At 40.2% G+C, this 24,762-nt stretch overlaps 1 protein-coding gene across 1 annotated transcript in view; it reads right to left on the bottom strand.

Annotated features, from left to right (window-relative positions):
• Window positions 1–24,762, bottom strand: part of ptprua (protein tyrosine phosphatase receptor type Ua) — a 188,496-nt gene that overhangs the window by 108,665 nt on the left and 55,069 nt on the right. The window lies entirely within an intron of this gene.

Raw genomic sequence — 24,762 nt, 5'->3', positions numbered from 1 at the left:
TATCTTTATTTGATCTTGTTTAATACTGGAGAGCTGTATTTCTTGATCTACCTACAGGTTAAAGATGTACTATCTGTGATTAGTGGTGGCAAATATTCTTGGCTATAAAAGGTCATTAGGAGGGGCCGGGAACCAGTGATCTAGTTAATGACCATGCAAAAGCCTGGACACAACAAGGTTGAGGAATCAGCTGTTGGTTTTTCAGTGCTTGAGTTGTTTACTATATAAAAATATTCCATTACAAGTAAAGTCTTACTTTCATCTTGGTAAGAGTAAGCTAAATGTGTTTAAGGCTGCACTATTCAATATTCCATCAACAATGGAGGTTATTGTGTGGCATTACATTTATTTTTCTAACCAACTTTATCATCATGTACAAACAACACTATAATGGCATAAAATTATTAATTCATGTTAATTTTAGAGATGCATATTACCCAACTTGGCTTGCAGGTGAGGTGTTTTTACCCCATTTATCTGAGTTACACATTTTCTGTTTTTTTACTTTCTACATTTAATCTGTAATCTGCTGGTCTTCAAGCTGCGCCCAAAAGTTTCGATGTAATGCAAACCTTTGTGGTTTAAACTCTGTCTCTCTCACCACCAAACTACCCATCAATGACAAAAAATATGAAAGCTAAAAGTGAAAAATGGGAAAAATATCTGTGTGTCTGTTTCCTTATTTTCTATGTCTGCCCTGAAATGCCACAAAACTGCTTTCTTGATAATGACTAATGGATGTGACTGAGGCGGTGGTCCTTCAGGGTGAGAAGAAACACATCCATAAGAAAGAATGCATCTTCCTCAGTTAGACATGATCACTTTCTTGATGACTTCTATTGGGTGTGTCTCTGCGCTGAAAACAGAAACATCTTGAGCTGTCGCACTGTAACAGGCCCCATGACAGTCAGGACCCTGAAATCCTCTCAGACATCACGTCGTACAAAGAAGTGAAGGAAAGAGGAGTCTTACAATATCCTGTAAATTCAAGCCACGTCACACAATGCAACATAAGAACAAGTGCTCAGGTAGAGTAACCTGAGGTAAGAGGAGGGAGAGGTCAGTCGATAAAACCGGGTCCTGCAGAGGAGCCGTCCTGAGTCCTCGGATTCCGTTCTACTTGGCAAAGACAAACAAAGCCTTCCATTCCCCAAACCCATCTCCTCTTGAGATAAGCCTGCTTCTTGGCTGTATTTGCCCTTCACTGATAGGGACCGTGAGAAGAGGGTGGGAAGTTTGAGGCCAATAGCCTAAAATAAGATTTTCATCAGTTGGTGCAGTGCAGAGCTGCAGCATCTGCGTGGAGGAGGAGGAGGAGGGGGTATTGGATCTGGCAGGCTGGATCAGGGCCCACTGCAGGTCCCACTCCTAACTACCCCCTCCACCCACTTCCACACACAGACTGGCCGCGATAAGGCCCTATCTTTTACAGTCCTGCTGCGTGCCACTGGCGGATATGGAAAGGTAAAGCGCATCTGGATGAGTTAGGCTACCATCTGGTCAAGATCACCTTCAAACTGCAAGGACCAGCACTTCTTTTCCTCCACCTATTCCTTCCTTAGCCCAGCCATAAAGCCCTGACCCCAGGAATACATTGTCAGCCAGGGTTAGCATGGGCAGAAAAGTGCTGAAATGCTGGATGTGGAATCTGAAAAAACAGCAGCAAATGAGGTTGACAGCAACAGTTTTGCCTGATACAGGGTTTTGATGTCGAGAACAGAGACAAATATTTTTTTGATTGAAGCTGCTGACAGCTGTGAGTTTGTGTCAAATACAAAATCAATTTGATTCACAAAGCACTGTGAAATGTACAGTGGTTCCACAAGAATTTCATTCATTGAAAAGCCTCTAGATCAGCATTAATACAGAGACCCAAAGAGTTTAAAATTAAATAACTGATATTATGAAATAAAAAGTCTCGAGGAAATACAGCCAAAATATATCATTTCAGGTCATATCATATCGTATCATATCACATATATATACCCACACACACACACACACACACACACACACACACACACACACACACACACACACATAAATAACATATGTAATATATCGTTTTCTGTCAGTCAAGACAAACAGGGCAGGGCCAGTTATGTAGCTGGCTGTTTGCTCATTCTGACTAAATCAACAGCAAATACATTTTAAAATGAAGTATTATTATTAGTATTAACATTTGTTATGATTATCACAAACTTTCAGGGTTATATATTAATTTAGGTACATCTGAGTGAGCCTGATTTATGTGTTAATTTAAGGTGGAACACTGGGTCTCCGTACCTTAAGAGCATAAAACCTTACTTTCCTTTACTGAAACCCAGTACAAAACAAGTAATAATTAGTTCTACAATAAGTACAAAATCAAACAGTTATAAAATAATATATCCACCATATCAGAGGTGGAAGATCTTTACTGGCTGACTGTTCATTTTATATACCAATATGAACTCCATTACCCTGTTAAACTTAACTTGATAGAGCCTTAATTCCAAATCATCAAATGAGATACATTTACGGATTTAAAATTTAAAAAACAGCCCTCAGTCTGTTACTACAAATCATTAGGGACTTCAGTCTGGCAGAAGGGGGCACACTAATGTTGGCCTGACAGTCACAGAGGCTCTTCAAATAACAATGAACCTGTATGTGTCCCTAATCTCAAGCCAAAACACATGACATCCAGTTGGATAAAAAAAAAAGGAGGGTGTTTTAAATTTTAAATGTGTCATTGGAAGGGTTCCCGTTAACTGACAGGGGCCTTTCAAATCCCTTTTGGGACTAAAGCAATGGAGTAACGGCTTAACGTACCACACACAACGCTGTGACTGTGAGTTATTCAAAATCACCCACGCTTTAACCCAATTGGCTGCGAGGAAAAACAAAACCAGCCAATAGCCTGGCTGCGGGATTCAAATGGGCCAAACAAAAAGCAGGCATTACTTTGAGTTCATTCACTTTCACACACACACACACACACACACACACACATACACACACACACACACACACACAGTGTTGCTCATTCAAAACACATTGCTATGCCAGACACAATTGAAAGGCGTTTGTAATCCCTAGGATCTTAATTCATATCCTGCGTGGCTGTAGTTTTAATGGTAAAGCTTCCAGCAAATAAAGCCTTGGAAATTGAAATCAATAGCAATAAATCAGCATAATAAGCATCTCGGCTGTAGTTGGAGGAGAAACGCATGCTGTTCTCAAATCTATCATTTGACATTTATGAGCAGAACTCTTAATCCTTGGATCTGCCAACGTTCGAAAAAGAGCCATCCAACTGATGACAAATCATGGCAGAAGAGCGGACAAATATCCATAAAGGTGCTACAAAAGCTGAACCTGCACCTGCAATAGCCTTAGGTCTGTAATTACAAGCAAAGTAAGATGAAAAATCCTGATGACAGCCCACACGGAAACATCCACACAAAGTTGCAGCATTATTCTTTGCCTCGAAAAGAAGAGACCAAAGCATGTTCAGTACAACCTCATGCCCTCTATTGTGAAATTTGCCCCAGAGCAAATGACTGACTGCAGACAAAAAGGACTTTTCGACTATAATGCATGGTCAGCCACAACAAAAGCAGTGGAAGCATCCCAAGATGGCCCTCTCATCAGTTTTATTACAGAGATCCGGGGCTTGATTTAGGGCGACAGAGGTAGAACAACAAATAAAAGCCAGGAGTTTTCAGCCATGTAGGCTGGGTAATTCCTTGTCTCTTCTTCTTTACTGGCTCTCTTTGCAGTGCACTACAGATGAACTTAACGCCAACAGCCCCTTAGCATGGTCCCCAAATGCCAGGAGAACAATAGCGGTGGTCGCGGCAGTGGCTGTTATAGTTGTGACAAGGCAGCAAGTGGATGGAACTAAGAGGGGAGGGAGGAGAAATATGTCTGTGTGTGTGTGTGTGTGTGTGTGTGTGTGTGTGTGTGTGTGTGTGTGTGTGTGTGTGTGTGTGTATGTGCGTGCATGTGTGTGTTTGTGTGTGTGCGCGCGTGTATGTGTGTGCGTGGAGGGATTCAAACAGGGAGTCCGGCTTTGTTCGACCGGCTGTTGCCCTCCTATAGGAGTAGTCACAAGGAGGGTGGCAGGGAGACAAAGGGTCCCAGCAGACTGGAAACGAGGTAGCCAGCGTCACAATAAAATCCTCTACACACATTTGATGACCCACACACAAGCATTTAACAAAATCTCATGACAGAACCCAAGCACAGCACAAGGAAAAGGAGGGGCGCAAACTGGAACTGGGTCAAAAATCCAATTAATCCATGACAGGAGAGAGGGTTTGTAAAACCCTCAAAGAGACAGTGTAGGAAAACCACAAGAGATGGGGAACAATACATCACTCCCCCTTGACCTGTGTTTGTGTGTGAGAGAGAGACTGGTGTGTGGTTGTGTGGCCAGTGCGTTCATTTTGGATCAAGGTAAGGCTGTGTTTTTTTTAGGCATAACTGAGTGCTACACTAGTACTGTAACTAATGTACTTAGACTGCTAGCAACTTTCCCAAATTGTACACAAAAAGCAGAACTGACTTTCTTTGTTTTATTTTTATATTGATTGAGGAGTGAAGGGCAAATCAAATTGTTGGGGAGTGTTATTTTTCTACCTCAGCCACACTTTCTAACGCTCTTCCCTAACCATTCCACAGCTTTGCACACATCTGACCTTCTGTGGTCAGGACAGGGGAAGTTTGGGGGCTCTTACCACTGAGCAAAACTGTGGGTCCCCCGAGGGTCTGGAGATGTTAATGTGGGGCAAATGGGCTGGGGTTGGGTGACAGCAGGGATGTCAGCGGGGCTGCGGTGCAGTCACTATGGGTGATAGGTGTCAGCTGGGAAGATAAATAATGTAATGCCAATGGGATGTAATAAGAGCCGTATGATTCAAGCCAGTGACACTGGGGAACACTCCATTCTAATGGAAGACAAATTCACAGCCGTCAGCTGCTGCTTCCAGTGTCAGCAGCCCACCAGAGATGGAAACAGAGGAGGAGGAATGGAAGGGAAGGAGGAGGGAAAAGAGAAAACTAAAGCAACGTATCAATTTTTAATAGACTGTTCTGTTACATTGGTTTGGCCTTTAAAGGATAAATCTATACTGATTCAGAGGAAAGAAAACTTCTGCTCCACAGCCCTCTATCAATTGAAACTTTCAAGTGATATCACAGCAGGTGTTTCCCATCAGTTGTCAAAGTCAAAAATAACTGCAGCTTTTTGAGATTCAGTATGGATTTACCCTTAAAACCTATGACCAGTCCAATTTGAAACATGATGGCTTTAGTGAACCCTTAGTGGTATTATTTTGTCAGCTGTCACAAAGAAACCTATCACCTGCCACTCCCTAATGGCAGTCAGTCTATCAATCAACTTGCAGTCTTGTACCTCTCACTGAGTGGTGCTGAAACACTAACTGTTAAGCATGAGGTATTTTGATTAAAAACAAAACCAAGAGGAGCAATTGTTTGTTTTGTAACTGGAACTTTTTAGATTTGGTAATTCTAAGTAACATTTTTGCTAAGAGGCTACAGTGATACTAAAAGATCTACTGGAGCAAAGGTAAATCTCTTCTTTCTAGCCACACATTGATGAATATTCTGATTATTTCGACTGTTTCAGGACTGCAGGAACTTCAAGTATAACACCTTGCAGGTGCTGGGGTTTCAAGATTGGCAGGATGAGCAGACCATTAGCCATATAATGTAGCTGTAACTAACGCACCTTAGCTCAGGTCAGAACAGTAGATAAGTCAGGCTACTGCTAACGAAAAGCCAACCCAGCTGTTCAAGTAGGCCGGCTCGAAGACGACCTCCTAACCGGATTATCTAATGAGCAACTGTTCAGTGGTTGCCATAAGTTTACTTTTTTCCGAAATGTGTTTTGAATTGGGAAATTAGCTGCTAGGTTTTTTGTGCACCTAAGCCCTTGATTTTATAAAAATGCTCTTCCTTCTACCCCTAGTAGATTGTTAGCATCTGTCCCACATGCTAACATTTTAGCATACACTTTGTGGAATGATAATAGTTTTGTTTGTTCAGTGCTCCATTTTAACATTTTAGCATAAGCTATATTGAATAATGGCAGGTTCATTTATTGAAAAGGTTCAACGGATGTTTGTTTTTTTTGCCAATAATCAAATAATTAGGTCTTCATATCCCTGGAGACAGATTGAAGGTCTGGACTAAGTGTGACCAAATGCTTTTAATCGAAGTCTAGGTTTATTTAAGAAAAACACTGCTGTTTTGTTGGTGTTACAGAAAAGCCAAGCTATTAGTCGTAATGGTTGTTAGCTAACCTGAAACAAACTATAACCTAATTTTTAGAAATTTGGACCTGACCAATAGTTGATGTAGCAAATAAATGAACCTGCCAATATTCAATATAGCTTATGCTAAAATGTTAAAATGGAGCACTGAATAAACAAAACTAGTGTCATTCCACTAAGTGTATGCCAAAATGTTAGCATGTGGGACAGATGCTAACAATCTACTAGGGGTACATGAAAGATTGATACATGATTGATTGATTGGTGACAATGCTGTCAACACTTAACTGAAATATCTAACAGAAAATGTGTAGCTTGTTACTTTAAAAACATGGTACAGAGAAAGTCCTGAGTGCAGTAAGAGGGGCAGCATGAGGTGATGAAAAGACAGCCGGAAGTCAATTGAGAAAAGATGCCAAAGTGGCTGGACAAGAGAAAAGAGGAGGAAAAGAGAGAAAGAAATTAGCAGATGAATGAAGGAGGGGGGCGGGTAGATTAATCTGGATAGCGGCAAGACAATGAGAGTGAAAGAGAATGAAAGAGAAAGAACAACGTCTGAGAGGGTGAATCCTGCAGCGGCACTCATTTCTGGGGTCATCTCAGCCTTAATCAAGGCTCTGAGGCACCCACGGGCAAGGCACAGCCCCAGGGCTGTGCTCCTGTAGTCTGTAGAAGGGTGATCAATCAGAGCTGGTGGCTGCCACGCAGAAACTCTGCTGTACCATAAGTACACACACACACATACAGAGTAAGTGACAGTGATGAATTAGGAAACGCTTAGACAGTTTAGGAGTCTCCTCATCTGCATAATAAACTGTCGCATGATCTCATCTCACTTTGTTCCCCCTTTTTCTTTTCTCTGACCTCAGTTTTCTCTTCTTTCAGTCTATATCAGCCTCTGGTTCAGCGTTCATCCAGATGTAACTAGACTGTTTGAAAACACTGGTGTTTTGCGGGCAAGCTTGAACTTCCTTTGACCTTTAGTTTTTGCAGCTTTCTTACCAAAAACCTTGGAAATTCCAACTTTATTTGGTAAATATGGCAAAATGGGAAGGATTTCAATTTGAGGTCACATGACACTATTTTTTCATTCAGCAGTACTTGCAAGCTTAGTAGAGTTGTGTATTTTTCCCTAAAATCAGTCCCTAAAGTACACCTTCAACTTGAGCGTGAAAAATCTTGGATGCGCCTTCTGTGGTTTCTGTGAATAAATGCTATAGTATTTCCCTTGGTCCCCTGCAAAGCAGGAAAAGTGCTGCTGTTCCTTTTACCGAAGAACCAGGGCACCTTGAAAATAATGAGATCCTGTTGGTAAGAAGACACTCTCTCATAACATCCCACTCGAGTTTTGTTTGCACCCAACAAGGTCTAAAAACAAACACAACTCAACACCAAGAACGAGTGGGAGGGGGAAAACAAAATTTAATACAGATACAGTTACACCGCAAGGGTAAAACAGATGCAAGGCAGCTATTATATGCCAAAACCATAAAGGAAAAAAACTTTATGCAAAACATTTGCATAAAGTTTTGTAGTAAGAAAACATGTTACTTGGCAGGTAGTCTGATTCACTGGATGTAGGCTGTGGTTATAAGCCTGCCACTGGCCGTAACTCACGCAGCATCCTCCTCCCCTTTCACTATCTGCCTGTTACCATTTTCAAAATCCCCTTCACTATGAGAAGCAACAACAACCTCCGAGCTAGCAACCTTAACACTGAAAATGATTTGGATTGTGCGATCGCACAGTCGACATGCATCTGTTACTGTTTTTTGTGGTGTTTTCTTTGCAGGGAATTAGACATTTCAATTACAGTGATCGTTGCTGCATCCTGGGCTTGGCATTGCCCTAGACAATTGTGATTGGTTTGAAGAAATACAAAAAAGCCAGACCATTTTTTTTCCCCTATAGCAGAATGATAATGGGTGCAGCCAAACCTACCTCCACAGTGGTCCGGCTATGCGAGACCACGTGAAGGATAATTTAGCCTGAAAATAGGTTCAAGTCCTTTTCAATATAACATTTGATAATAGGCTTACATGGTCCAGGTTCTTGAACAAAGCAGCACTTTGTTTAATTTTTCCTCGTGAAGAAACCTATCCCTCCACTTGCTATTTACATGCCAGCCCTAATACTGGAGAGAGTTTGGGGAGACAGGCTTATGCAACCAGATGTTGCTATGATGGCAGCCTTTTTGCCCCACCTTTGGTGGCCATTTGGAACATGTACTAACATTTTAGACGTGTGGGGATGACATGTCACACGAACAAATTTGTTTCAAGTACGATTCTTATAAGGGTTGGCTTCTAAAGAGAAATACTAATATTATTCAACTTAAGTCACCAGTAGCCATTAAGTTCGAGTGCTGTTAAATATGTTGAAAGTATAACATTTTCATTCCGCTACAATTACAAAAGATAGTTTCAACACAATACCCTCGCAAAGATGAAAAAAGCCTCTTATAAATGCTTCATATCCATTACTCGAGAGAAGGATGACCATCCAAACCACATAAAATGTTTCAATAGGATAAAACCAACCTCTGATCCTGCACACCTCATACAAACACATCTAAATATTACTTCTCCAAACAGTGCCTGTACCAGACCGCTCTCCTTGTCTTTTTAAACATTTTTCGTCTTGTCTTGTAGAGGCATGAGAACCCCCCCCCCCTTTTAATTTGTGCTGACGGGTGCAGCACCCATCCCCCCACTTCTGGATGGCCCTTTGCTCAGTTGAAATTTCTTACCTTACTCTGCATAGTTTTATGATCTTTCAGGGCCCTCGCCCAGATTAGAAGTGGGGTATAACAAAAGAAAATGAGGACCTGCGCAAATTTAATACTAATTCATTACATCTCCTTTAGAGATACGGCTAATGCAGCATTCAAAGACCACTTAAAGGCAAAAATGACTCAAAAAACTAATTTGGTTTGCAGTGCCGAGAGAAACTTTCCTGACTTTTAATTACTTTATCGCTCTCATTTTCTCTCTCTTTATAGTATTTTAGTGTGAAGCAGAGAAATGGAGGGGAGATAGATCAAGACCTAGACAGCAAAAGAGTAAAAAAGATGGGGTGGAGGCGATGTATTGTTGAGATGTGGACTTCTCTCAGTCTCTATCAGGTCTTTTGGCCAGGCTTTGAAGTGCTTTGGCAACGCAGTCCCAGGACGAGGGTGGTTACGGACCATGAAAAACAGGATTACACAACTCTCTCTCGTCCAATTAATTTTCTGCCTGTTTGGGGAAATAAACTCTCCTTATCTCCCCATGCCATCGCTGTGGAAGTCTTCACCCTTTCTGATGGCTGGGGAGTTTCAAATCTAACTCTGGAGAATAATGAAGAGCAAAGTTAAAACCCCTCCGCCAACTCCAGCATGGTCTAACCAGGGGGGATTGTTCCACATCTAATTAAAACTATACAGAATAAATTACCCAGCTCAGATTCATCTAAGTTATTGTTAAGAAATTAAAACACAGACTGGTTTGTTGAGGACTTTTAGAGATTTTTCTTGACCATCTCAGCAATATAGTGAAGTGGTGTGACAGTCCACTGTTTTTCTGTTTGAAATTTTGTGGGTTTCTCTTTGCAGCATCTCTTAGAGTACTTTGTTCTCCTAGAGGAGCAGAGTACACAGAAAAGCAAAGGTCTATGCTATCTCAGCCGGGGGCAATTCTCAAGGTCACAACCTTCTATTCATTGTTAGACTCTGGCCGGCAGTAAAAAGTGCAAAGGAGCATCTATGATACAACTAAGCCTGTAGCTCTGACCAAAACATTGCATCAGTGTGGGCGGCCCAATCAAAGTCTTGCATTCTTCTCTGTGGGAGATGCAGCCCCTGGTTAAAGATGGCAGCCTGGAACAGCACATCTTGAAGTCTGGATTAGGCCTGCCAAGTGTAGATTCCCTTGCTTTCTCTCTCTGTCATTCCAGCGGCTGCTCCAGGAGAGTGTCAGTTCATCTCATCATAAGGATGTGCCAGGGGAAAACCAAGACAACCCCAATCCACTGTTGAAGTAACAGCATAGGAACCATTAGGTATCCATGGGTGCACCTCCCAGCATCGCTTCGAGTGGTCAGCTTGACTTTAACAGGCACTGTGGGAACTGTGTGGTAATTCAAAGACAAGCAGGCAAACAAGGACAAAGACACAGACAGAAACCATGGGTAACTGCCAAGTTGACACAGGAGTGCATGCAAGTTCTGTGCTCATAAGGTTCACTTTTCTACACTGAGCCTCAAAAAAGTAAATAATTAAAATCTAATGCTTCAGTGACATTTCAGAAAAGAGGAGCAACCCCCCAAGTATGTCGACTTTTTCAGTTTCTTCCATTAGTTTGAGAATAATATTTCCACTGTGATATCAAGCGATGTTTTACGACACTTTTAAACAATTCAATTTTGAAGTTATTCTCCATGTTTATGTTGAAATACACATTTTTCAAAGGAGAATGGAAGGGATGTTTCAAAGGGCTTATCTCCTCTGAGCTGCTATAAGGCTTTTAATGTGCAACATATGTGCAGGAAGTGTTGAGTCTCATTAATGGTAGCTTATTGGTAGCGATCCAAAGATTGCAGAATGGAAGTGACAGGAGATAATTATTGAATAAGGACAATATTCTGTTAGAGAAGAGATACTTGGAGCAACTTACTGGGAAATATGACATGACCGTTGTACAGTCGGAATTAGTGCTGTTAAAATGTACATTCGAATAAATTAATCATGACAATAACAGTAAAACAAAGGGAAGTCTTAAATTTACTTTAAGGGCTAACAATGAAAACATCATATTAAAATAGAAGCAGATTAAAAAAGGAGAGCAGTTAAGGTAAAAATAATTCCCGGCCACTGAGCTGACTGAGTCAGGATTACGGAAAGTTGTTCCTTAGTAAAAGAAGTATGTCTGAATTTTTACAGTAAATTCAATACAGAAAAGTAAAAGGTCACCAGTTGGGAAGAGCAAAGTTAACACTTTAGCAGTGCGCCAACTGGTTTAAAAGGAAGATAATGATGTTTTTCCAGCCCCAGACAGAGCTTTCACATTTGGATTCAAGCGGCTGAGAGTGAAAATGTTTCCTTTTGACATCATCATCCACCAGCCTTCAGTCCCAGCCCTTATTTCCCAAGTCGCTTCAGCTTCTCCAAACGCCAATCAGAGTGTAGAGGATGTTAAGCAGCACCATTTCAAATTTTAATCCTACAAACTTTCAATTTCACTGTAGCGGAGATGAGCAAAAAAGAGCGAGTGAGAATGAAAGAAAAAGAGAGATAGTGACAAACACTCATGAGTGGGCAGCAAGCAAGAAGACAAAGAAAAAGAAGGAGCAGAAGAAGAAGCCAATTACCCATGTGAAGAAGCCAACCATGGGGAAGTGGTGTGCTGGGGTTGCCTGTTCTGCGTTCGATAACCCTCCCATGTCATCCCTCTGTGTCAACCAGCATTTTATCTGCCACTTGGAGGGAAAAAGTCTGCTGCTATAGGCATCAACAATTACAACAACCTGTAGCCAAAGACAGCCACGGGAAGGAGACGAGAAATAGGAGAGTCAGGCAGGGGTAACTGATACATAACACATGAGCTGAAAGGAAATGGACTATTGGGAAACAATAACACACATGGAGGGATTCGTCACACACAGCACGCTATCTGGAAGAAGAACTGTGGAGGAAGAATATTAGGCATTAAAAACCAGGGCCGATATACTGATTGGGCTATGTATCCGCCAATACTGTTCTTCTTTTTTTGATTATGCAATCCCTTACTAAAATGATATATAGGCCTATGCTGTTCTTGTACCACTTGTGTATTCAATAATAGCTACAAATATCAGAGAACCAAGTTAAAAAGCCGCTGTCCTCTGTTTAGAATGAAATAACTATCATGTCTGCTCCTGATGTAATTTTGGACGAGTACAAACTAATCACAGTTTTCTTTGTTTGATGCTCCAGACAAAAGGCAAAAGGAGAGAGGGAAGAATATCTTAGCTCAACAATATTAACAGCTCCATAGTAATTAAACCCCTGATGTGTTGAGTATTCACCTCAATAAATCATTCCCGAATTTCCGTAGCAGTGTGTAATGGCTGTAGACGTAATGTTTGTTGAGGGACGTGCTGCTGCAGAGGACTTAGGCATTAAAACACACAGGACAACCCTCAATTAACTTTTGCTGCAGCACAGTGAAATCTCAGCCTAATGTCTGCCAGCATCAGCCACGGGTAACACCTGGATAAGTAGCAAAAAATGTATGGAAAGCCGCGTAAAAATGATTAATTTATTGTAGCACGTTTGAGGTTTTGCTAAAATTGAAATGAAATTGGTAATTTCTAAGACTTTTCGAGAGCTGCACATACAGCAGGGTCAGAAGTTCACAGTCCTGACCAATGTGGCTCCTTGTATTATTCTGTGTGAAAGCTACTGTCAGTCTGAATAAAGGCTAATGTTTAGAGCACTCACACTCATCTGGTGAGTTCGCCGTGCTTGAAAGCCATGAGATGGCCTTTTCAACCACCGCATTCACTTACGTAAGAGAAGTAAGCCTGAACCTGGGCGTTTTCTGGAGCAGCTTACTGGGGCCTAAGCCCAAAAGGACTGAAGAGCAAGGCAAAACAAAAGTTTAATCGGAGTGTTTCTGTGGAGACAGTACAAATGGAAATAGAAGTCAGCATCAGAATAGCAGAATTTGAGGAGAGGGTAGTGAAATGGTGATGCTTTCCAAAGGGATATAATGTAGGAAGTGGGACAGGGAAACACTCATGGGCTCATAGTCAGATACTGGAGACATGTTACCGAAGCGTCACCCAGATGAAATGTGGTGCTTGGGTGAAATGAAGCCATGCTGTGTTACAGCTGACAGGCCAGAGGCAGCTAGTTCACACAGTGTGGGAGCAGCTGAGTCGCCCGAGTCAGGATTAAGGAAAGTTGCTCCTAAGTCAAAGAAGTTTGCCTGTTTAATTACCAGGCAGAGTATCAACTTCAACGTCACACACACTCCTCCCCTTCGGACATATTCACCATCTTATTAGCCCATGTGAAATGTCACAAAAATCATACTAGCAGTGGTAAAACATGACTTTTATACATGCCATAGTACCTCAGTTCAGTTGCTGTCAAAGTATTCACCCGATTTGTTTAAATTTCAGTTACAAACCCAGAGAGCGATAACAGTGTGTGACTGAGCATCAGATACCACTGCTTTGTTAGAATCACGCAAACTTACTGAATTCAAAATATTCAATGCAAAAAAAAACCATTCTTTTCTAGCTCACCGTAGTTGCATTTGAAATATAAACTGGCTGCATATACAATCACAATTTCAAGTAGCAAGTCTATGGCAGCTGATGTAGGCTACCGCTAATACACAGTCATCAGATTACAAATTCTACCTGTAGCAGTTTCAGTCATGTCCAGGTTTGTAGGGTCCTGAGAAGTAAAGTACCGTTAGTGACCGAATTCTTCCTGAAAACTCTGGGCATAAAAATCAACTCTCTCAGTTTTGGTAGTTTTAAAATGTTTGTGTCTGGGTTTTTCAGGACCAGGGGTCAGAGACCCTGTGGTCTCAGCAGGTGCTAGTTAAAGGAGTTCAGGATTCGACAAAGTTCTTTGAAGGATTTTGACTTTGTTCTGGAGTTCAGTCAGACTGTGGATTTCCCGTCTGTTCTTCTTTTGCTCGCTACAGAGCTCCAGAGGTTTTTTTATCTGGCTAGAAAATATCACTTATTGTGTATTATTTAAATGGTCATTAGTCTCACAAACCTCATCCTTCCTGTGCACGGGTCTAGGCTTTCATTATTACATCAGTTATTAGCCCATTATATGCAAATGACTCATCCTAACTCTGGAACCCATAATACATAATATATCAATTACACTGACAGTGAGACGTTCGCAGTGAGGGGATATGGAAATATTTCATAAAGATAGCCTGCCAGCACCTGAGGGATGGGAGAAGAGGAAGAAAGGGAGAGGGGATGACGACAGGGAATGCAGAAAAGAACAGGGGACAAGAGAACGAGAAATTCGAAAAAATGGACAGAAAATAGCAGGGAGCAGAAAAAGAGGAGAAGAAGTAATAGTAAGGATAACAGGGAGAAATGGAGGTCAGCCTTAGTGGACAGACATAAAATGCAACCACTAAATACAGTGGAAATAAAATTATAATAAGCTATGATATGACCCCAACCCCATCCATGTTGTTGAAGCAGCAACATTCAAAATATAATCTATATATCATTTTAAAGGGGCATTAAAATATTATATTTATATCAAAAATTCATTCATTTATTATAGTCAAAGTGGAAATAAATGATAGTGAAGAGACGGATGGGTAGGATTACCCCTGCATCAATGTATGAAAATATATACAATATAATATATTATACAAACTTAATTCTGGTCTATTATATTGTATATTTATTGTATATTTACTACAGCTGTAACTGATGGAATACTTTTTCTGATTTTGTTGACTATATCCACTAATTTTCCACAGGAAATAATAGAAAATAAGTTATTAATTGAAAATATCAGTTTATATGAGCTCAAAATATGCAAATTCTTATTCTCAGTGTTGCCCTCATCCTAGTCATTACAAACCTAAATATAAGAGCTCAGATACTAAGACACCCTATCATGTCTCTCGCTGCCTCTGCAAGTAGTGTATCTAAAGTGATGTTTGAATTATTTGATTCATTCAGGTATACAGAGGTATTTGTGGTCAGAATATGAAAATGTATGCACAGTAAGCAGCTTAACCCGACTAAGACCTTAATCAGAATATGAGCTATTAGCCAAAACACTCTGTGCTGTGAACTTACCCCAGGTAGAGGAAGGCCCTCTTATTCACAGTCCTCACGCCAACTGTTACATTAGCTGACTTACATTATCCCACACCGAGATCCACTTACATTTATATTTATACCTTACTCCAGAGAAGAGTGACTCAGAATGTGAAAACATCTCTCTCTCACTTGCTCCTAGGTTCCCGTTCAAGTCACGTATATTTAGATAAACAGTGAACACAAGATATTTACTTTGTGTATTCATATTCATGAGTACGTCTATTTTAAAACATTCTAAGCCTGCACTACTGTTTTTAATGTGAACTTTTTACAGTGGCTTTCCTGGTGGTTTGCATTTTGTAAAATAGTGACAGCACCTACAAACAGTCAGTGGTTGCATTCTTATGTTTCTGTGGGTATATGTAACAGCGTGTGAACTGATGTGCCAGAAGAGAGATAAAGTAGTCAGACAAGGAAGTCAACAGGAAGTATGAGCAGCCTTTTAATAATCACTGGTGGCGACAGAGAGCAGATGCTGTTTCGGAGCAATGGGACCTGTTTGTGGGAAGAGTCACTTGCAGTGCAACGTGCTGTTAATACCAGGTATTAAAAGCTCAAGCAAACCTTGAAGGGCATAGGCAAAGCTAATAAATAATGCAAATCTACTCTAAATGCCTTTCATAAACTGGAGAGAGCTTAGAGGGGGCTGTGTGATTGACCTCCTTGTTAGCATATGACTCAAGAGCCGCATTTGCAGGCACTGAAACTGCAAACTGAAGCACAAGTGAGAGTTTCCTGAGGACACAAGGAGTGGATTTTAGGTAACATTTATGTACCTCCTGTCAGCCATTTTGGAAGTCCTTAACTCATGGACAACTGTTTGTGAACTGCTGTTGTTACTGTAATCTAAACCTATCAGAACTGATGTTTTTGATTTCAAACTGAATATTGAATCAATTATACATCTGATAAAAAAATTAACATGCTTTTGCTGTATACTATTCTATAGATAGCAAACCACATATTTATGTTGCCATGTTAATTTATTAGATAGAAGGAAATATTAGATGTGGCTAAAAGAAACTTGAGATGAACTCAACAGCAGCAAAACCAGATTTTCTTTAAACATCACGCTGTGATTGGCTTTCCAGATATTTAAGAGCTACGTAAGATGCATATATTAATTTATTTGAAAGTCACAGTGACCTTGAGCTTTGACCTTTGACCACCAGACTCTAATCAGCTCCTCCTTGAGTCCAAGTGAACGTTTGTGCAAAATTTGAAGGAATTCCCTCAAGGCCTTCACGAGATACTGCGTTCACAAGAATGGAATGGACGGACAGAAATACATACAAACAACACCTCGAAAACATAATGCCATGGCCGTTGCTGGCGCGGAGGCGTAATTAAATAGCTCACAAATTAAGGTAGCAAAAAATAAAAAACACTGCCATAACGCAGCTCTGCTCACTGCAAGATTACCCACAATGGCCTGATACTCCTAGAGATATTAAAAAGGTACCAGGTATAAATGATAAGGCCAAATGTTACTGTACAGTATGTATCATCATATCACCTACCAAGTCCCTAAGGCGACTACAATCAAAGAGTCATCCAGTAATATTACTGAATGTAGTTACATACACCAACACATCAACAAGGTCTTATTTGCCATTACCTGCAAAACACCGTTTTTTCCTTGAACACAAATTGTAGGTCATCCACGATTGACGTATTTGCAACCCGACTGTTTACTCCTTTTCTACACTCCATACTCCAAATCTTTGTCCCAGTAAAGCTTGAGAGCTTCCATATCCCACTGTCAATCGAGTAATTCCCGTCACTGACAAAATATTGCTGCCTTTGGCACTAATGATGTGACCAGCTTCACACTGGCCTATATTTACAGGCCTGTCATTAAAGGCATGTTCATGACAGAGGGACAGCCACATTATTATCATACCTGCTGCTGAGATCGAGTAGTCCCCTATAGATGTGATGTGTAATTTAAATTGTCAACCCCTTGCCTGCGACTGAACATGAGATGAGATGGTGTTGTATGAAAAAGGAAAGGAAAGCACACAGTTGAGAGTTAAGTCCAGAAAAAAAAAACTGTCAAAAGTGTATAGATGTGGTACATGTATTTAGAATTTACAATACAATGAACCTCTGTTAATCGGGCATTACAGCATGTTCTTACCCATTAGGTGTATATATTTAGAAAAGATGGCTCACTCGGGTAAAAGATGAAACTGCTTATAATTCCCTTGTCAAAGCTCATGAATGATTACCTTCTCTTCACACATTTTAATCTGCTTCAAGACTGTAGCTGTATTGTGACATGCGCCATTGAAAAATCTTGCCTATTGAATCAACTGATTATAGCGGTCAGCAGCAGCTCTCCAAAGACAATAGTGAATCAGATGGCGCCCGCCTAATCACATCGCTGTCTAGCTGCATAATAAGCCAATCAACATGTGCTGTCAGCATCATTTCTATAGCATCACACTCGTGCGGTTGGTTCACGAGGATAAAAACGTGCATTTATTCCTTCATAACAGTTGATGCTTACAATGTGTGGCGCTCAGGGCCGAGCTTTAGGAACAGAAGGCAGGACTTTGATTCTATATCTATATAACATACTTGTTATCATCGGTCTTCTTCTACCGCAAAGTGCAATATCACTGTTTGTCCTGAGCCGTTATCATTCAATGTGCAACAAGAGGATAAGAAAGTAACAAACCAGGTAAAGGTTCCACATGGAAAACTCTTACTACTTTGATGAAAAAGAAAAAGCTCTATCATTCGCCTTCAGCATATCACTCCTGAATCCCCCCTTGTGTGCAGAAACATCTGGTGTCCCAACAACACATCGCCTTTTCTCCTTCAGTATATATTTTTTTCAATTCTCGAGTCCATCTGTGGTCTGCTTGTGGTATTTAGTGGGCTCAGTCCGTCACAGATGGTTTATGTCCTCCCCTTAACTTTCCCCTGAGTCTGATAAAAGAAAGCAAATTTAGGAACCTCAGAGGAACAGACGAGTGCAATGACAAGCGACACTACTTCAAGACGAAAAAAAAGAGAGCCTAGATTCACAGTATTATACTCAATAGTCAGCAACATTTTCCATTATGATGCTGTCTATGAAACCAATGCCAGCCAAACGCTGATGCAACTGCCCAGTTCATAAAAGCAGAATTTGCTGTTATAAATACGATGAATGTTCTTTCAAAGGAGCAGCAACAAATTCGTATTGACTCAATAAAAGAAGGTATAAAGAAGGCGTAAAAAAATCCTGCTACAGTCACTGTTTATTACTGCGGTGCATCGGTGCAACGGCTGCAAAGTTGTTGCCAAAGTCAAGAGACCAGAGTTTAACCATTGCACGTGACTGTGCAGTTCACAAGACACTTCCTTCAGTGGTCACTATACAGTATGTATCCTAGTGAAATTACTGCTCATACTAAGAGGATATTAAGGGTTATTTTAAGATTGCCAGTTGTTTGTCCCACCTTAGCTCTACTTAGGCTCCATCTTAGTGACTAGATTTTCAAATTACAGGCTCTCAGATGACAGAAAGAGGTATGCAAATTGTTCAAACCCTAACGGTAATCACCAAGAATCCTCCAAACGGAATGACAAAATATTATTCATCATTGCCTTCCTCTATAGGTGGAATGATGTTTTTTTTCAGTGCTTTCTAAAATGCCTTTTTTTAGTGATTAAGCTTTGGTTAGGTTAATGCTCAAAAGCTATGTGGTCAAAGGAATAGTTTGATGTCATGGAAAATATGCTCATTTGCTTTCGCTGAGGGTGAGATGAGAAGATCAATACAACATGTCTGAACATTAAAAATGAAGTGGGATCCAGGTGGCGATTTGCTTCGCTTCCCATGGACTGGAAGCAGGAGCTGGAGCAGAAGCAACAGCTCGCCTGACCAATGGCTACATTAAACTGGGGTGCCTGGCAACCCAAAATAAAATGTTGTTGTTCTTACATTTCTTTTTGGGTAAGAATTAAACAAACGTGATGAAAAGTGTCAATTAGTGAGCTGGCGGGTGGAATTTTTGAACTTCGTTGGAGCCAGGGGAGCTTTTTTCCCCTGCTTCGAGTCTTTTTGCTCCGTAAGACAGCTCCTTTACGGGAGAGTGGTATCTGGTCTTCCCAACTAACTTTTGGAAAGAAAGCAAATAAGTGTATATCCCAAAATGTCAAATTACTCTTTAAGGATAGAAAAAGATTCTGGTTTGGACTTTAGTTTACACATAGTTGCTTAATTTTAGCTAAAGACTAGAATCATGAATAAAAGGGGTAAAGTATCCAAGGTTGACTGTTGATTAAAAAATTTTGAGGAAAAAAAAACAGCAAATCAACCCATCAACCTCATTTTACTGTGCTATAACGACATCGTGCTGCTTCTGCCTTCGCTTCCAACAGTCACGAGTCGTAATTCAGAAGAGGTGCTTGTCAGGTCTATGCAAACATAATGCAGCTCCTCCTGGGCACCTGAACATAATCAAAAGCTGTTATTATTCTGGTGAGGACAGTCTCACAGATCAAGACTATGTTTTACTATACAGTAGATAAGAAAATGTGTAATCACATGTCTGATTGGTAGCAGTGTTTATGAATAGGCCCTTCAGCAATACACAGACCTTACTGTGCCTGTAACAACAGGCTCTCTAATGCTGACAAATTCAAATAAGTCATGGGATCAAGAGAAACTGCTCTCTGTTAATGTGCCATTTAAATGCAAAGAGTCATTCTGCCTCCTCTAGGTAGTTTTTCTACTCTGGGCCGTGGATCATCAATGCCAGCAGTGTTCAGGAGAAAACTCAGAAGAGCGGTAACAGACAAGAGGGCAGAGTGTGAAGGCAAGAAACCATAAAATGTTTGAAGTTCTGCTCGGCAAATGAGCATCCTGTTCAAACCCCACGAGGGCAGTTTGAAGGGAGAAGAGCCTCAAAAGTTTGGTTTACTCTACTTCCACTTTGCTGAGCTTTGTGTATTTTGAACCAGTGCTTCAATAGCATTTGTGTGATTTATTCAGGTGATTTATGCTGAACCAAAGCTGCCATTAATGTTGACTTCTTGTCTGTGAGCCACATAATATTTGCATTCTGTCTCTGTTTGAAATGGCAGGGCTGAGTGGTTTTGAAGAAATCTAAAAGCAGACATTATCTCTTTGGATGGATGATGGTGCTTCTGCTGCTCTTTTTAAATGTGAAAAGGTCTTTTCTTCTCAACCCTAACTAGCTGCATATGGAAAAAAAATAAACATTGCCTTTTTCATATTCGTTTTGAAAGTCAATAGCATATAACTATTGAACTATCTGCAAAAATACCAACACTTAATTAATGTACTGCTCTTAAAGGATTCTTCCAATGCAGTGATGACTTCCATCATTGTTCAGATTGGTCTCTCTTATAAAGTTGATGTGGAGCGGTGGGGCATGTTTCACATTGATCCACAGATGTGGCTGGACTTTCTCAAGCTGAAAATGATCGTGTGAACAAAATGAGGTAATTAAACATACTGATATTAACCACAGACCAGCTATTGACTGTATGTGATTGATTAAACTGTAATTAAATTAACTGACAACCACTTTTTATTTAGAAAACAAAATGCAAATGTTATAAAGACGATGCATAAAATCTGTGAACTGGGCTGTTTCAGTACAATCTAAGAAGTATTCAAAAGAAGGGGATAATATATTTTTATGCAAAACAGCATTTGATAAATTAAAAGTTAAATCAGTGGGACAAACAACAATAACTTATGTCCCATTGTTTTTTTTAGAACATCAGCATGTACCTGTGTCTACCTTCCCTCCCAGCTGAAAACCTCCAGGGAGCCACTGATCTAGAACAACCTTTCTAGATGTAGCCGGTCTCAAAAGGAACCCCATAGTGAAATCAACTTAAATTTAGTCAATTTTTTGAGAAGTCCTCTTTGGGTTCAATTTAATTTAACTCCAATAAAATCCCCTTAAGGGCCTCTGAATCAGCTTTGTTTGATCTAGCACAAACCTGTTCAATTTCACTATCAAAACAACAGCAAAGACATTGTCTATCATGCGCAGCAATCATGTCTGCTCCAGACACCGAGGCTTGGCATCTCACATCCTGCAATACAATGCTGATAAGCAGGCGGAGAGATTCAGAAGAAAAACTATCATGAAAAAAAAACCGCAAAGCTGAAGGGCGTAACATGTTCCTTTTTAGCTGCAATGTTTCATGTCATTGGTATTCCACTGGCTGGTGGGCGCAAATCAATACTATCGAACTGCTGATGCCCAATAAACTAAGTTGTTGTCTCAATTGCAGTCTCTTTAGCGTCTCTGAAAGAATTTAGAGCCCTTGGAAAAATTCCCGGGAAAATGTGTATGTGCAATATTACCTCACAAGTCTGCTTTATCCTGCAACTCAGGAAGAGCTATAGGATAAAGTAGAGGGTTGGACAGATGGATTCTTTTTCATTGATGTATGAAAAAATAACACATCAGGCTGACTTCCCACTTGAGATGAACAGGTAAAGTCATATTTCCACTTTAACACAGAGGGCGTGTTGACTTACACTTTGACAGCAAATCAATTACACTTCCTGAATTTCACACTGATGCACTGTTATATATAGAAACATACTACAACTTGTCTAGCTAGATTCCATATAAGCGCAATACAAGTGAGACTGACTTGTATGTCCTAACTCCAAACTTAAAACTGTGTACATACATGTACATACATACACATATACATACACATATACATACATACATACACAAAAACATATATATATATATATATGCAAATATATACACACACACACATATACATATATAGATATATATACATACATATATATATACACACAAACACATATACATATATATATATATACATATATATATACATACATATATATAAATATACACACACATATATATAGGCCTGTTACATTATCGGACTGTAATGATTCTATTGCGAAAAGTGGTTACACTGATTCAATCATTTCATAGTGTTGCTTTGAAATTTAATTTTGTGTACTATCGTTCCAGGATTTATGCAATGAATTTACTCAATGTGCGATTTTGTACTAAATAAGAGATTACTGACTAAACAACGATAGGAGTTCATATTTAGCGTGTGATCTCAGCACACAGGAAAAGACTGTAAAGTTTACATACATGCAATATCTCAAAGGGATAGAAGAAGATTGGAGTTAATTTCAATGTAGCAATAGCTACTTGTCGTTAACACAGTGTATGGTTTATGTATGACCCCATAAGTGGGCTCACAACACTTTTCTCTGATGAAGGGATCTCACAGCTATATATCAAATCTCCATCTCTTATCCAGCATCATCTGAGAGGAACATTCAAGTCATTCGAGCATGTGCTCATCCCGCCTGAAATCGACCTTCTCTAATGGAAGAAAAGAAGATGAAAAGCGGCCTTTGTGGCACAGCCAGCCCCTGAGGAGCACCAGGAAGTGTAATCAGCAATGACCCATGCTAGACTCCCCCATCCCAGGGAGTTCGTTAACATACCCAGCCTGCCTCAGGGGAGCTGTGCCTGGAACAGCGGAACAAGCACTTGATAACTGCTAACGAATTATGAAATACCGGACGTCTGCCAGCTCCTTCCACGAATTGCCATAGGTTACCCAAGCCAGCAGCCCATAACCTGCAACATTCACACTTGGATGTTTTCCTCTCAGATGTGTGCTTGCACAGCAATTCCTGAGAAAAACAGACTGTTTTAAATATAAACAATTCAAATATATATGAAAAATGTCAGTGCAGGTTGGAAGCAGGCCACTTGCATGAAAACTTAAACAGAATAGCAGCAAGGGACGGACTGTGGGAAAACTAGCTGTCATGAGGTTGATAACTGGAACAGGGTCCAAGGTACAGTAATAACATTGTTTGGCATAAATCACTGAGGACACCTGGTTAGTACACAGAGGTAAGCTGTAAGTCCATATCAGCCATCCATTAAAATTCAGCCAGAATGGAAATAAAGCACGTTCCTACTTTTCTTGAAGACACATGAGTGAGAGAATACGGTGATTACTCGTGAGAGTAGCCAGATTTCACCGCAGTTCTGCAATGTGCATGTGTAATCGAAATTAATCAGCTTCTTCATTATTTTCACCAGGGAGATCAAGTTTCTGAGTATTTCTTACATCATTTTCTAAACTTTCTACTGTTACTAGCTCTGATTGTTGGCATAATCAAATTTAAAATCTATAAATAAAAAAGGTTAGAAAAATTCTGAAAAGGCAGAAAATTAATCAGCAATTATTTTGATAGTCGATTGTTGTTTCCGTCCTTTTTCAAGCAAAAATGGCGAACAACCCCAGATTTCAGCGTCTCATATATGACAATTTGCTGCTTTTCTTTTTCATACATGATAGTAATGATAGTGAACTGAATATATTGGGGTTTTGGATTGATGGTTGGATAAAACAAGGAATATAACTTTTTTTTATGCCATTTTCCAAACAAAACAATTATTCTCTCAAAAAAGGTGCGAAAGCACCCAACTGATTCCTGTATTGGCAGGAATCAGTTGGGTCTCGATTGATCGCGCTGCATTTGGAAGCAATAGTACAGGCAAATGCATCCCTGTCTGTACTGAAGGACCAAGTAGTAAACTTTGTATTTGTGCATAGTGTATAGCAAGACAAGCCCCCAAAACACAGTCTATTAGTCAAACAAGTTGATGAAGTTCACAGCCTCCCTGAGGCAACATACCCAACAGCCACCACGTCTCTCTTCTTTAGCTGCATGGCCAAGCAGCAGTCAGAGTTGGTTAGTTACAAAATCATGAGTGAGTCCCATCACAGATGCATCTATTGAGATACGTCTGAGATGCATTGTTATGGCAGGTGAGGGGAACGTGGACTGCAATCAGTCTCAGCTGAGTCTGAACAGAAAATGGATTTCTCTGGATACAAGTTTCTAAATCTGAACATCATACTTTTGAGAATAACTTTCACAGTACTGGCAGTGATTATAAAGTGGCGCCGTGTCTTTGGACCCTCCCCATTCAAAACCATACAGTTATCCTGCCTGGACTACTAGAATTTAGACTTGATGTTTGGATTTGAGGCTTCCCTCCGGTAACTGACAGAATTCTGCACCAACGGTCACATTCAGTTTGCAGTAAATTTGTTTTATTTAAATCAGTTGTTCTTTTATTCAGAACATTCACAGAGCTCCCATAATAAACCATCTGAAAAACAGCACAGCACATAAAAGCTGCGGCAAGCCTGCTTTATAGTAGACTGGTGGTTTACTGTGTCTGTGTTGTGTTTTTGTACCAAAACAGCATTGTTTATGACACTATTTCTAGACTAGCTGGTAAATATCTCCAGAAATTTTGTGCTTCTTTGGGTTTTTTTTGCATTTACAAAATATTTATTCCCAAACTTCTGCTGCAGGAACCTGACTAAGACTATGGGTGGACTGTATGGCCATCAGACTTGCTTATTAGCAAGTAAGCCTTCCTTTGAAAATGACATTGTGATTATTACTCTATTTACAGCTGTTCCCTTGGTAACAGTTCCTGTCCCATTAGCAGATATTCCCCAAATCATGACTCGCAAGTGTGGTCATGTGTCAAAAAGTTTGTACGGGGTGTCTTTTGACCGTGTTTAAAGGCATCATTCTTACAGGTTAAACGTTGCAAAC

Source organism: Xiphias gladius, chromosome 24 (assembly GCF_016859285.1).
Source record: "Xiphias gladius isolate SHS-SW01 ecotype Sanya breed wild chromosome 24, ASM1685928v1, whole genome shotgun sequence".
Lineage (NCBI taxonomy): Eukaryota > Metazoa > Chordata > Actinopteri > Istiophoriformes > Xiphiidae > Xiphias > Xiphias gladius.
This window is presented reverse-complemented; position numbering and strand designations above follow the sequence as displayed.